Source organism: Lolium rigidum, chromosome 1 (assembly GCF_022539505.1).
Source record: "Lolium rigidum isolate FL_2022 chromosome 1, APGP_CSIRO_Lrig_0.1, whole genome shotgun sequence".
Lineage (NCBI taxonomy): Eukaryota > Viridiplantae > Streptophyta > Magnoliopsida > Poales > Poaceae > Lolium > Lolium rigidum.
In genome coordinates, this window is record NC_061508.1 from 265,247,356 (window position 1) to 265,252,933 (window position 5,578).

Here is a 5,578-nt window from a genome sequence, read left to right on the forward strand (position 1 = left end):
CCAATCCCCTCTCTGCCCGACCACCAAGCTCTCCCTCGCCCAATCCCCTCTCACCTTGTGGTCGCCATCGCCGGGCAGCCCGGCGGAAGCAGTGCCGCCTCATCATCGCCATCTCAGCAGCTACCGGTGGAAGCAACATGTCGCCGCCGCCTCGTCTCCATCGCTGGCAGATTCCCAATGGAAGCAACATGTTGATGCCTCCTCGTCAACCCCCCGTTGGAAGCAGCGCCGCCTTGTCGTTGTCATCACCGGCGGCTGCCGTCGGTCCGTCTCCTCGCCATTCGCCAAGCTCGCCGAGCCCCACGTCATGTTCTCTGCCACACCGCTCGTCCTTGCCAGCGGGAGGAGCACCTTGCTTCGTTGACCATGCGCACGCAGGCGAGGAGGGGACAACTGGGACGCCATGCCATCAGTCATCTGCCAAGTAGCACCCACCGGCGCTACTTGGCACTGGTTCGTCAAGGGGATGTCGGCGACAAGCGCAGCTGGTTGCCCTCCTATGTCCCTTCTTCACCATCAAGGGCGATGTGAGTGTCGTGCTTTGTTGTCGTCCTCACAGGTTGTAGATGTCGATGTAGTGGAAACCGGGGTTCCCACTGCGCTGCACACTTGGGTCTTTACGGCCCTCCATGGATTCCAAAAGTACGAAGACCGTCGAAGCCGGCTTGCCCCTGACGGTAGTTCGTTGGAGGCACCCGCCGGGAGGAGTTTTCTCGCGCAGCCCCTGACCAAGGCGGGTGCGCTGACCTCGGGCAAGCCCCTTCCCGGGAGTGTGAACGCCTGGCATTTCTGTGACGACCCATACCTGGAGAGACCCGGAGTCTATGTGCATCGACTGTACTAGTCCCAAGGATTTGCTAGTACGCACATTCACGAGATAAATATCACAGTCATATCATTATTACAACATATCAAATCTAAATACATAGTCATTTATTACAAAAATGCCCTTAGGCCAAAATGAACAGCGGAAGACAAATAAAGTGGCAAATCCAGCAATGTGCCACATGCAATCGACTGGAGCATCGTGACCCTAACATCGTATCTCATTCGTTATCGGAACAACCTGCAACATGAGACGTTGCAGCCACGAGAGTAATTAACACTTTAAATGTGTGACAAGTTACACCAATGCAATCTCTAAAGAGCTCTAAGCTCCTAGGCTTTTGGGAGCCTGTGGTTGCTCGTGACGTCGTGCTGGTTGGGTCATACATGGAGGTGAGTTGTTATGTCGGTTCGATGCTGTGTTGACCGGGCTTCCGTCTTTCTTTTATTCTTTTCATTTCTTGCATTCGCACGCCGCACGCCGCTCGCCGCTCCATTTTCTGTAGCCGAAACCGTGCCGCTCGCTGCTCCATCTTCCATGGCCGAATCTCCCTGCCCGGCAGCCACCTCTCTTGTTTCCAGATGAAGTCTCCTCTATTTTCCGGCGTGTCACATCTCCTCCGGTTCAAATCCGGAGAGATCAAGAGAAAATAAGGCACGATGCTGTCGACGGCGAGGGCTTAAGGAGGTGCATATTGGCTACAGGAGCTTCAGCACCAGATTATGCAATCACATCAAGGTGCCCAACACTAGCAAGGTTATCTTGTTTGCACTAGCCTAATCTCCCGCTGCATCCAACGGCATAGGCGTCGCCGCCGCTTTTCCTTCTCCACCACTACAGGAACGGGAGGCTACGCCGAGGGCCATGCTATACGCCGACGGCCAAAAGTCGGGGTCATCGGCGTATGGCCGGCTAGGCTAGCTTGCCCTTACGCCGAGGGCAGCCCTCGGCATATCTTTGGCCCTAGGCGTAGACAGGGCTACGCCGACGGCCACCCTCGATGTAGGCCATTTTTCAAATTTGTCTAATTTTGTAAAAATCATAACTAATTCATATGATGTCAGAAAAATGCGTATGAGGTATCAAAATTTTCAGAAAAACATCCTCTATCCATTTATGTCAAAATCTTGCATATTTGAATCATGTACATTACCATGTTAACATATAAACAATTCAATCACTTTCTTATATGTCATCAGGTTCCCGTTTTAGCCAGATGACAATTTAAACGAAGTCAAAAAATCTCGCGGAGCCGCATGGCATCATTTTATGTGTCCTAGTAACCACTCCAAAAGATGGAATTGGGATACGGTAATTATTTTGGAAAACCCTTCACAAATAGGGCTATCACGTCCGGAGTTCTATGGCTTTTAGGGAAAATGAGTAGGAAAAGGCCCGTGACACCGCATAGTTTGTCGGAACGAGGCCATATTTCGCACGTGCGTGGTCCCTGGGATGGGAAGCAAGACCTCGGGAGCGGATTTCCGATCCGACCCATGGGCGATGGTTTTTTCATTTTCGGGTGCCAAAACGGGTTTTTTTTTGTGAAGCAGCTACATGGGGCACATTTTAGTATTGCGTGAGACCTCAGCATAGTGGTAGGACACCGCCTTCGCACCACATATCACATGCCATATGTGCGTGCTAGCTATCTGGGAATCCCTGCGGCTTCCTGCGGTGTCCCGCCGAATCCGCTGGAAAGTGACCGGATTTGAACTAGGGCTACACTTTCCGTCGCTCAATAAATTCCGGGAAAAATGTTTTTAGGTCTATGACATATCACTTTATATGCGAATTTTTTTCCGTTTAGCCCGCTGGTAAACGGGTGCACCAGCGCGCCCGGTACGGCCATACCGTATCTTCGTGGGTTCCCTTTTTGACCAAATGGCAATTTAAACGAAGTCAGAAAATCTCGCGGAGCCGCATGGCGTCATTTTATGTGTCCTAGTACCCAATCCAAAAGTCAGAATTAGGATATGGCAATTATTTTGGAAAACCCTTCACAAACAGGGCTATCACGTCCGGAGTTCTATGGCTTTAGGGCAAATGAGTAGGAAACGGCCCGTGGCACCGCATAGTTTGTCGGAACGAGGCCAGATTTGGAACGTGCGTGATCCCTGGGATGGGAAGCAAGGCCCCGGGAGCGGATTTCCAATCCAACCCATGGGTGATGGTTTTTTCATTTTCGGGGTGCCAAAATGGTTTTTTTTGTGAAGCAGCTACATGGGACGCATTTTAGTATTGCGTGAGACCTCCGCGTAGTGGTAGGACACCGCCTCCGCACCATATATCACATGCCATACGTACGCGGTAGCTATCTGGATTCCCTGCGGCTTCCTGCGGTGTCCCGCCGAATCCGCTGGAAACTGATCGAATTTGAACTAGGGGTACACTTTCCTCGCTCAATAAATTCCGGGAAAAATATTTTTAGGTCTATGACATATCACTTTATGTGCGAAATTTTTTCCGTTTAGCGCGATGGTAAACGGGTGCACCAGCGCGCCCGGTATGGCATCTTCGTGGGGTCCCGTTTTGGCCAAATGGCAATTTAAACGAAGTCAGAAAATTCTGCGGAGCCGCATAGCGTCATTTTATGTGTTCTAGAAACCAATCCAAAAGTCGGAATGAGGATACGGCAATTATTTTAGAAAATCCTTCACAAACAGGGCTATCACGTCCGGAGTTCTATGGCTTTTAGGGTAATGAGTAGGAAACGGCTCGTAGCACCGCATAGTTTGTCGGAACGAGGCCATATTTGGCACGTGCGTGGTTTTTTCATTTTCAGGGTGCCAAAACGGGTTTTTTTGTGAAGCAGCTACATGGGATGCATTTTAGTATTGCGCGAGACCTCCGCGTAGTGGTAGGACACCGCCTCTGCACCATATATCACATGCCATATGTACGCTCTAGCTATCTGGGAATCCCTGCGGCTTCCTGCGATGTCCCGCCGAACCCGCTGGAAACCGATCGAATTTGAACTAGGGGGTACACTTTCCATCTCTCAATAAATTCCGCAAAAAATGTTTTTAGGTCTATAACACATCACTTTATGTGCTAATTTTCTTCCATTTAGCGTGTTGGCGAACGGTGCACCAGCCCGCCCGATACGGCCATTTCGCATCTCCCGAGGGGGCCATTTTGGCCACATGGAAAATTGGGCGTCATATTTGGATTTCTCTAATTTTTAGGGTCAAATGATGATATGGATGTTATATTTAGATTCCTCTCATTTTTCTGATCGATTTAGACATATTATTTGTGGAATTTCGATTTTCTGATTTAAAGATATTAATTATTCCATATTAAATAGAAAAAGACCAAAAAATAAAATCATTTTATTGTTATTTGAATTCAATATTATTATTACTTATATATTCATTGTTGTCTACTTAAGTAATTGTTTGGGATTTTCTAAAATAAAGAGGTGTGCATTACGGTTCAAGGGTTAATAGGGTTGATATGCTATTATTATCAGCAAGAGATGTCAATTCTATAACGGAAGCTCATTCGAATGGAACCAAGAAGTTAAGCGTGCTGAGGCTGGAGTAGTGGTTTATCCATGATTGTAATTTGACCTAAGATTAAGTGTAGTTAGAGTTAAAATTGTATTGGGTCAAAGAAAAAAAAAGAAAAAAAAGAACAAAAGAAAAAAATTGTGTAAAAGAAACTAAAATTTTTAAATTTTTAAAAGTCTATGCCGAGGGTTTTGCCGTCGGCATATAGAAAAATATATTTTTTTCTATTTTTTTTTGATTTTTTTTGGAAAAGGGAAATTTAAATTTTTTAAAAGTCTATGCCGAGGGTTTTGCCGTCGGCGTAGCGTGCTACGCCGAGGGCCGGGCTACGCCGACGGCGATAGTGGCTTTACCGAGGGAGCTATGCCGAGGGCGGCCCTCGGCGTAGCCTACGCCGACGGCCAAAGCAGGCTACGCCGAGGGTTCCCGGCCCTCGGCATATAGCTCCATTCCTGTAGCCTGTTCTGAGTTGCGGCCGGCCATGGTGGACCCTAGGCTGCGCGTGCCTACAGTGTGATGGGAGGGGTGCCGCCGAAAGCTGATGGGATGAGAAGACAGACATGCCAAGGAAGGAGCGGGATGAGGAAGATGAGACCCTCAGCCCCGCTCTTGCAACGGGTCGCCCGCGTAGCTGGCCAGGCGGTCTACATGCTCCCTCGACGCTGCCTCCTATTTCCACTTTCCACCAATCTACAGTGTGATGTAAGAATTATCAAATTCTCTTCTTGGTCACGGTTTAATCCACTATCTGAATTTGCTCATAGTGCTAGACTTGGACACAATTGTTGAAGAAGAAACTGTTGTGCATTTTGTGTTGCAGGTTTGGATGCCTTCCACATGTTCGATGAAATTCCGAAACACGTGGGTCACATGAATTTCTTTCTTCCACAACGCCATCAACAAGGCCACACGCCATTCCGTCTTTCACCAGGTCAGCACATTATTGCTTGCATTCAGCTTTATGTAGTTCATATCATCATACAGTTGTTATTGTCATTGCTTAAAGATGACACCTTAATCCTTAATCTATCTTGTATTCTATGCTATCGGATATCAGACCATGGTATACAATTTCTTGCCATTCGAAGTTTTACTTTCGCAAGAATAATTTCCCGAGTTGTCAAATTGAGTGAACCTTCAACTCCAGATGCTTTTAAGTTGAACTTGTGTGCCCTAAGTTTTTAATCTAACCCTTTTTTTCATGCAAAGTGGAAGTGGACTAGGTGAACTGAAATCA